The sequence below is a fragment of the Odocoileus virginianus genome, chromosome 31 (genome assembly GCF_023699985.2).
Source record: "Odocoileus virginianus isolate 20LAN1187 ecotype Illinois chromosome 31, Ovbor_1.2, whole genome shotgun sequence".
Taxonomy (NCBI): Eukaryota; Metazoa; Chordata; class Mammalia; order Artiodactyla; family Cervidae; genus Odocoileus; species Odocoileus virginianus.
Genome location: NC_069704.1, coordinates 35218806 through 35228923, shown reverse-complemented (window position 1 = coordinate 35228923; position 10118 = coordinate 35218806).

Genomic DNA, 10118 nt, shown 5'->3' with positions numbered 1-10118 from the left:
AATTTGCCCAAGTTTATGTACATTGAATCGGTGATGCCATCCAACCATCTCATCCTCTGTCACCCTCTTTGCCTTCTGCCTTCAATCTTTCCCAGAATCAGGGTCTTTTCCAATGAGTCTGCTGTTCATGTCAGGTGGCCAAACATAGATGAACCCAAACTGGACCTGTAGAGGGCAAAACTAATGTTCATCAAGCCCTAACCCTGGTTAGTTAAAAAATATCTCTTTCCTTGAGACCTTGCTCCAATTCTACCAACTCAGTTCCTAGTAGATTTCTTAGCGAAGTTACATCCCATCAATGACTCTAGGAGCCCAGCTTTCAGCTTCTTTCTCCAGGGTTGTTCAGGTCCCCTGTGTCCTAGGGAAAGGCCAAATAATGGCTTCCTTTGGCATAGGCAATGTGGCTAAGCCTCCGTTCTCTCCATGGCTAAAACGGTAGGCTGAGCCCAGAAAGGGTAAAGGGGCTTCTGGTTCCTGCTGTGGTTAAGGCCTGGCTGGATGCTTGAAGGCTTGGAGCTTTTTGTCCAAGTTAACTCCAGCTAGTTCCCATGCTCCTAGCTGCCCCATAGTCATAATTATTTGAACTTGAGTTTAAGTGAGGGAGGCTAGCCATCTTCCTGAGACTGTGAAATCTCAACAGATGGCTTAGCCTGTTGGGAACCCTAAGAATGCTTCACACTTGTGCCCTATTTCAAAGCCCTTTCACATCTCTTATCGCAGAAGTTCCCCATCAGCCCAGAGAGATTCAGACAGCCTACAATCAAATAGCTGGTTTATGATTGGAGATAGGATGCCACTAGGAACATCAACCTTAGACCCAGTGCTCTTTCTCCAGACTGCCTCCTATCTCATTCCTCCAACGCTCAGTTTATTGAATTTGGAGATTCAGTGGCAACATCCTGTTCATTCCTGGCATGGTGAGGTCTATCTGGCTTTAAACCACACATACACACACACACACACACACACACACACACACACACTTTTGAGAAATTGTGTGCATATATTTTTGTAAGTTAAATCTGTACATAAATGCATAGAGGAGTTTGGTTCAAGGATGGTCACTCTGAAAAGTCCATTATAGAAAACGAAACAAGAAAAACCTTCTTTAAGACTTTACATTACAGCCCAGCCTACTCCTTCTTCCTCCCCTCTTAAAAAATATGTTTTGTACTTATCTCTGATCGCACTCCATATGGAGTTTGCTTATACAGGGATGGTGCCTCCAGAGGTTGGGAAGTAAGTTCTGGCTCCCCCTACTGGGTATATGAAGAATTCATTGCTCCAAAGGAATTACTCAGCCTCTCCAGAAGACTCTGAGGCTCTGGGAATGATCATGTACCTGCCTGAGCTTGGAAAGACCCTGAGAAGCAGGGCTCCCTGAGAGGGGTGTGATCGCAGAAGACTTCCTAAAAGAGTTAGGCTCTGAACCACACCTTGAAAGATTTTGGTTGTGAGCAATTTTTTTTTTTGGCCTTGCTGCATGGCTTGTGGGATCTTAATTTCCACATCAGGGATCAAACCTGTACCCTCTATATTGGAAGCTCAAAGTCGTAACCACTGGATGGCCAGGGAAGTCTGGTTGTGAGCAGTTTTGACAAGGGAAGTGCTGTGTGAATTGAGAGGGTTGGATGCATTGGCTGGCTAAGCAGAAGGTTCATGCCCCAGAAAAGGGAAGTGAGGAATTTTTGTTCTAGGTTTTTTGAGCAAAGGAGCAATCAATTTTCTCTCTCCTCAGGACTTCCCTGGTGGTTCAGTGGCTAAGACTCCATGTTCCCAATGCAGGGGGCCTGGGTTCGATCCCTGGTCAGGGATCTAGACCCCATATGCTGCAACTAAGAATTCACATAATGCAACTAAAAGGTCTCACATGCTGCAAAAAAGACTGAAGAGCCCATGTGCTACATCTAAGACCCAGTGCAGCCAAATAAACAAATAAACATTAAAAAAATCTCTCTCCTCCTTTATTACTAACTACTTATTCACAACCAGCCCATGTTGGGAAAAAAACTGAGGTGTGTTTTATTTCTATTTTATTAAAAAAATTTTTTTTCAAATTAATTAATTAATTTATTTTTGCCTGAGCTGAGGCTTCAGGCTTTTTCTCTAGTTGCAGAAATCGGAAGCTACTCTCTCCGAGGCTATTCTCTGTTATGGTCGAGGGCTTCTCATTGCAGAGGTTTCTATTATTGTGGAACTGGGGCTCGAGAGCATGCAGCCTCAGTAGTTGGATCTCCCAGGCTCTAGAGCACAGGCTTAATAGTTGCTCCAATAGCGTGTGGGATCCTCCCATATCAGGGATTGAATCCATGTCTCCTACACTGGCAGGTGGATTCTTTCCCACTGAGCCACCCCTGAAGCCTGGGAGAGGTGTATTTTAAATGACACTACTAGAAAATACAGATGAGCAAGGGAATAAAAAAAAAAATCATTAAAACTCTGCTACCCAAATTCCGAAGGGGGTAAAAAAAAGACCCATGGGCTTCCCAGGTAGCTTTAGCGGTAAACAATCCACCTGCCAATGCAGGAGACAAAAGAGACACGAGTTCTACCCTTGGGTTAGGAAGATCCCCCGTGGAGTAGGGAACAGCAACCCACTCCAGTATTCTTGCCTGGAAAATTCTGTGGACAGAAGAGCCTAGCAGGCTACGGTCCATGGGGCCGCCAAGAGTCAGACGTGACTGAACAATTGAGCACACACAGGAAGAGAACCACTAGTGATAACATTTTAGATTTTTCCTCTACTTAAATCTAGATATGTATGAATTTTACAAGAGATAGAAGCTGGCTTATAATTTTCTTAATTAATAATATAGCCTATGGAAAAAAAATATAGCCTATGTTTTGATTATTCTGTCATTGCATATAGGTTTACCTGTTATGTACCATCAAAAAAACTTATTATAAAAAAATCCTTAATATTACATAATTAGAAAGACTAACATCATAAGCCCCCATAAACCCATCTGACAGCTTCAACAATTACCAACATAACTCTTTAAAATAATCTAACCCTCTGAATTATTATTAATTAATTAATTAATTTTGGCCACACCTCGAGGATAGGAGATCTCAGTTCCCCAGCCATTGATGTAACCTGTGCCCTCTGCTGTGGAAGTGCAGATTCTTAACCATTAGACCAGTGGGGAAGTTTCTCTTAGGATTATTTTAAAACAAATGCTTGACATCATGTTACTTCATCTATAAATAAAATATCTCTAAGGGGTAAGATTAAAAGAAAATGTAATTATTTTAAAAAGTCCATACTCAGGATATCATTATTATACCTAGAAAAATTAATAGTAATTCTTTATTATTATCTAATATCCAGTCAGTGTTAAGTTTTCCCTAATTATCTGTGTTTTTTGCTTTTTTTAGTGGCATTTTTTTTTCTTGGGACTGAACCCTGCCAGCAGTGAAAGTGCTGAGACATAACCACTGGTGCATACATGCTGAGTCACTTCAGTCATGTCTGACTCTTTGCAACTCTATGGACTATAGACTACCAGGCTCCTTTGTCCATGGTATTCTCCAGGCAAGACTACTGGAGTGGGTTGCCATGCCCTCCTCCAGGGGATCTTCCCGACCCAGCAATTGAGCTTGCTGCATTGGCAGGTAGGTTCTTTACCATTAGCGCCACCTGGGAAGCCCCTAACCACTGGACTGCCAGGGAATTCTCCTCTGATTATCTTTCTCAGTTGCATTGTTTTGAATTAGGATTTGATTTGCATTTGAATTATGCATTACATTGCTTCCTATGCCTGTCTCAAGTCTCCCTTAATATATAATAGCTCTCTTTTTTCATGCTATTTGTTGATTGAAAAAAGTAGAATATTTTCCTTAGGTTCTGCATTTGGCTGTTTGCATCCCTGCTATACCATTAATATGTTCTTCTAGCCACTGTCTTTTCTGAAAACTTAAAGATTTAAAAGCTTTCTCAGATCAAGTTTGATTTTCTGGCAAGAGTAGTTCTTAAGCAATCCTGTTAATTTCCTATTGCAACCCATCAGGAGGAACATAGTATGTGGTGGTCTCTCTCTGTAGTAAGATTAACCAAGACTATTTAACATTTTTATTTAGAACTTCCCTGGTGGTCCAGCAGTGAACACTCTGTGCTCCCAATGCATGGGCCCTGGGTGCTGCAACCTAAACCCAGAGCAGCCAAATAAAACATAATTTTTTTAATTTTAAAATTTAACTCTAAAAAAAAAAAATTTAACTCTTTCCTTATTAATGGGCTTCCCAGGTGATGCAGTGATAAAGAATCCACCTGCCAATGCAGGAGACGTAAGAGTTACTGGTTAGATCCCTGAGCTGGGAAGATCCCCTGGAAAAGGAAATGGCAACCCACTCCAGTATTCTTGCCCGGTTTCCTCTATGTGCCCTCTGGTGGATGAGGCTAAGAGGCTTATGCAAGCTTCCTGATGGGAGGGACTGACTCTGGGGAAAACTGGGTCTTGCTCTGGTGGGCAGGGCTGTGCTCAGTAAAACTTTAATCCAATTGTCTACTGATGGGGGGGGGGGGTGCGGTGCTCCCTCCCTGTTAGCTGTTTGGCCTGAGGCGACCCAGTCCTGGCGTCTACAGCCTCTAGAGTGAGTGAAGTGAAGCTTGAGCAGTTGTGTCCGACTCTTTGCAACCCCATGGACTATACAGTCCACGGAATTCTCTAGGCCAGAATACTGGAGTGGGTGTTTCCCTTCTCCAGGGTATCTTCCCAACCCAGCAATCAAACCCAGGTCTCCTGCATTGAAGGCGAATTCTTTACCATCTGAGCCACCAGGGAAGCCCATACTGGCTCTACGGGAGGGCTATTGGTGACCTCCAAGAGGACTTACCAGAGATGCAGCGCCAGGACCGCTGCTGCCAGGGACCCTGTCCCCATGGTGGGCCACTGCCAAACCACGCCTCTGCAGGAGGACCCTCAGACACTCACAGGTCGGTCTGGCTCAGCTCCTTGTGGGGTCACTTTCCCTTTCCCTTTGGTCTTGGTGTGAACAGGAGTTGGTTTGTGCCTACTAAGAGTGGACTCTGTTTCCCCCAATCCTGTGGAAGTCCTATAATCAAATCCCACTGGCCTGCAAAGTCAGATTCCCCAGGGATTCCCAGTCCCTTGTCCAGATCCCCAGGCTGAGGAGCCTGATGTGGGGCCTAGAACCGTCACATCAGTGGGAGAACTTCCTTGGTATTATTATTCTCCAGTTTGTGGGTTGCCCACCTGACAGGTATAGGATTTGATTTTATCACGATTGTGCCTTTCCTACTGTTCCGCTGCAGTTTTTTCACATCAGTGGGAGAACTTCCTTGGTATTATTACTATAAGTTTGTGGGTTGCCCACCTGACAGGTATAGGATTTAATTTTATCAGGATTGTGCCCTTCCTACTGGTCCACTGCAGCTTCTTCTTTGTCCTTGGACGTGGGGTATCTTTTCTTGGTGGGTTCCAGTATCTCCCAGTCAATGGTTGTTCAACAGCTAGTTGCAATTTTGGTGCTCTGGCAGGAGAAGGTGAGCGAATGTTCTTCTACTTTGCCATCTTGAAGCCTGCTCCTCCCTCCACTATTCTTGTCTGGTAAATGCCATGGACTGAGAAGCCTGGTGAGCTATAGCCCTTACCTGAGCCTGAGCATGAACTTCCAGTTGTTTGTTTTGTCTTTTTGCTGATTAATGCTATGACAGGACTTCCCTAGTGGTCCAGTGGTTAGAAATCCTCCTGCTAATGCAGAGGACATGGGTTCAATCCCTGGTCCAGGAAGGTCCTACATGCCTCAGAGCAACTAAGTGTGGGCCACAACTACCAAAGCCTGTATGCCCTAGAACAAGTGCTCTGTAACAAGAGATGTCACTGCAATGAGAAGTCCACCCACCGCAACCAGAGAGTAGACCCTGCTCTCGGCAACAAGAGAAAGCCTGCTGCAGCAGCAAAGACCCAGTGCAGCCAAAAAAAATAAATAAATAAAAAATACTCTGATAAGTTGAGAAAACATATTAAAAAGAAATAATGCTCAACAACCATTCTCCTACATCTGTCTTCGCATACTTGTCTAGAATATTTCCTAACATTTCCAGAAGTCTGGGTCAGTGGAGACAATCAATAATTTTTGTTGTGGGGTTTTGTTTTGGCCAAATTGTGCAGCATGTGAGATCTTATTTCCCAGACCAGGGATCAAACCCTCACTCCCTACATTAGGAGTGTGGAGTCTTAACCACTGGACTCCCAGGGAAGTCCTGAGATAATAATTTTTCAGTGCAATGAATACCATTTTGCTAGGCTCAGTCTTCCCAATTAAGACCATAGTCAATAAAATAAACCACTAGCTTAGGAACGGTAAAGTCAGTGCTGACTTTTCTGTTGGCTTGGGCATCCTTCTGACTCTGGCTAGCAGCTCCAGGTCACAGAGGCAGGCCAGGGACAGATCCTATCATAAAGCAGGTTTAGGTGTGTTAGGCCTTAACTAGATCTTCTATTTTCTCCTATTTTCAAGGGGGAACTGCAGAGAGCTGTCCATATTTTCTGGCTAATAAATCCAGGATGAGAAAGCTCCCTGAGTCCCTACTGTCCACATTATGAAAAGGTGACCTAGAGTAAAAGTTTAAAATGTTGAGGCAGTTTGAGATAGGAAGAAACAACCAGGGGTAGGCAGCTTTGGGGATTACTGCCTCAGTTCTGGAAGGAACAGGATTTTCAGCCAGAAGCAAATATTTTCATTTATCTGTTTGGCTATACCGGGTCTTAGTTGCAGCATGTAGGATCTAGTTCCCTGATCAGGGTTCCTGGGTTGGGAGGAACCTGGGTTCCCTGCATTGGGAGCATGGAGTCTTAGCCACTGGACTTCCAGGAAAATCCTCGAGCTTTAATTTTTGCTTTTATAAGTCTTAGCACTACTATATAAGTACAGTTCCTCTTTGTACTATCAGAAAAGAAAAACATTTGTCTTAAATCTCAAATGTGACTTTATAGAAATTGGCATCTGAAAATTCCTCAGAATACTTCTGTATTAACTTGCTAGGTTTGTTGAAATAAATTACCACAAATTTGGTGGCTTTAAAGCAACAGAAATTCATTCTCTCATGGTTTTGGAAGCCAGAAATCCAAAATCAAGATGTCAGCAGGGCCACAATCCTTCCTAGGGCTTTAAAGAGACTCATTCCTTGCCTCTTCCAGCTTCTGGTGGCTCCTGGCATTCTTTGGCTTACATTCTTTGGCATCACTCCAATCTCTTTTTGTCTTCACATCATCTTCTCTGGTTGATCCCGTATGCCCTTTGCTGTCTCATAAAGTCAGTCTCATTGGTGTGTATGTGTGTGTTAGTCGCTCAGTCATGTCCGACTCTTTGTGACCCCACAGACTGTAGATCACCAGGCTCCTCTGTCCATGAATTCTCCAGGCAAGAAGACTGGTAGCCCCTCTTTTCTCCTGGGGATTGTCCTAACCCAGAGATCAAACCCAGGTCTCCTGCATTGCAAGCAGATTCTTTACGGTCTAAACCACCAGGGAAGCCCTCTCATTGGAGTTAGGGACTCCCTAACTCAGTATAAGCCCATCTCAATCCTTCCTGATTACATCTACAAAGACCTTAAAGGTCACACTGATGATCTGGTGGCTTCCCTGGTAGCTCAGACCATAAAGAATCCACCTGCAATGCAGGAGACCCAGGTTCAATCCCTGGGTCAGGAAGATCCCCTGGAGGAGGGAATGGCCACCCACTCCACAATTCTTGCCTGGAGAATCCCATGGACAGAGGAGCCTGGCGGGCTCCAGTCCATGGGGTCACAGAGTCAGACACAACTGACTAATCCTATCACAGTTCTGAGGTTCTGGTAGACTTGAATTTTGTGGGTACACCATTCAACCTACAATTTCCAATGTTTTATTGGAAATTATTAGGAAAATAAGACTCATTTAATAAACCCTACTCTATTTACTTGCTTTGAGAACACTAGTAGAGGATTACTTCCAATTCTTCTTAGGCTTCCCTGCACCAGTACAATAGTTGTGGATGACAGAAATCTAATGTCTGATTTGAATTCCTGTCCTCATTGTATAAGATTAAAAAAAAACAAAAAAACTCATGTCCAGAGAGGAGTAAAGACTTGTTTAAATTCATGTCCATGAGCATCAGTGGTAAAACTGTAACTGAGCCCATATCCTCCCCTTGCAGGCCACACTCACCTTGGGCAATCGGCACTTTAAAGGAGGAGCAATAGTGTCTTTCTGCGGCCCCCCGCCCCCCAGTATCTTTAATCAGGTAATACAACATCCTCCTCCCTCAAGAAAAGAGAAAGATCTAATGGTGGACACTTAAGCGTGGTGATTGGAGCAATAATTTTGCATTTTTAGCAGAAGAGTCAAGGGAAGCAGAATAGAGGTGGTGACGGTGAAGGATGCTTCTTAGGTAAGCAACACATTGTAGGGCCCTAACTGCTACAGCTCAGGCCAAGGTAACCAGCACAGTGTTCTCTGCATTGACAAATGGCCTTGACCCTGGAGAACAAAGAAGCTGGATTATTATTTCCAGTCCTCTATCCACGCTGTCATCAGCTAAGGAAAAAGTAGCTATGAGTGAGGGAAGTTTATTTTAAGATGGGAGTTGATCATTTGTTTTCTTCCTGTTCAGAGCACTAGGGATGTTAATTACAACTCTGAATACTGCTTAACAACAAAGGCAGTAAACATGTGACACTGAGCTGAGCTAATGAGTATGATTATCGTTTAAAAGTTCTGACTTCAGCAATTACACACTAATCAAGAGGAGTGTTCAGACATGAGGCTCAACCCAGAGGGAATTTAAGAGGACAACTCATACCTGTCTGGAGAGCTGAATCATAGGTTTACACAATTCCATCTTGAGTTCAGTTCACACCTCTCTTTCTCTAGAGGTAGTTTAGAAACAAATTTCTAACATTTGTTTCTCTATATTATTCTTTGGAGGAACTGAAATGAAGGCAGGAGAATCAAGTTAACAAACCTAAACTTTTTTTTGTCTTCGTCAGTAATTACAGAATTAGAAGCCCATGTTTCTACCCTTTCAAAGCTTCCAGCCATTTCAGCACAATAGTATGAAATGAGATGTGGCTAAAAGCAAGAAACATGGAGTATTTGTTTTCTTCCCTTCATACCCTGTGCCCCAACATTGTTGTCTCTGAGACACTAGCCAACTGAAAAGAAAGGAGAAAAACACTTGGATTGTAGGGTCTTAGAAGATTGACCCCCCAATCCTGAGGCAAGGATCTTGACACCCTTACTTTTCCTACCTGCTCTAGGAAATGTTTGGGATCAGAGAGCCCTGGGTTGGCAATCTTTAGCTTTACTAGGAATACTAATAAATATAACATTGTTATCTTGATGGACCAGATTAATACTAATCCACTTTCGAAGTGGCAGGAATGGGAGGACCTGGAGCATAAATGAGATTCCAAAGCCGTCTGCAAAAGGACCCAAAGTATGATGGGAGGAGCCAGTAGACCATTTCGAATGAGGCATGTGCCTGAGAACAAGGACTTTCTTTCATGGCCTGGGTCCCTTTAAGGCCTGCTGGCAGGAAGGGGAGGGACCAAGTAAGCCCACAAAGCCCTGCTGTTGATACATAGTTTGCTTCAAAGTCTGGCTGGAAAGTGGGAGCAGGGCCAAGATTCCATGGAGGCCAGAGGTCTAGGCCAGGCCCTCCCCACACTTCGTCACCTTTTTCTGAGCCTGTCTCATGCACAAGTCCCATGGTAACCCCAAACCTCAGGTTGTGAAAATATATGTCTTTGTTTTCATCTATATTTCCCCCAAGTAATCTGAACATGGGACATTTTGCAAATGCCCATTACTGTTCCACGGATTGGGGATTCTGAAAAATCTCATTCTGGGAAAGGCTAATTTCAGTCCCTTTCCAAATGCTCTTAACTCTTCTCCTCTGGGAAGCCCTTTCAACCGCTTTAACTCTTTCACTTCCCCTCTCCTGTTTGCGGCCTTTGATCATGTATCAGTAGGTAGTTGCTTGTATGAATCATCTTCTGAAGCAGTCTCTGACAGCAGCTGTATCCAGCTTGCATGACTCTGTGGCCCAGTCCTAGGGGTCCTCCAGAGATGACTGTGTGGAGAGTGGTAGGGTTCAGCAGTCCACCTTTCTCA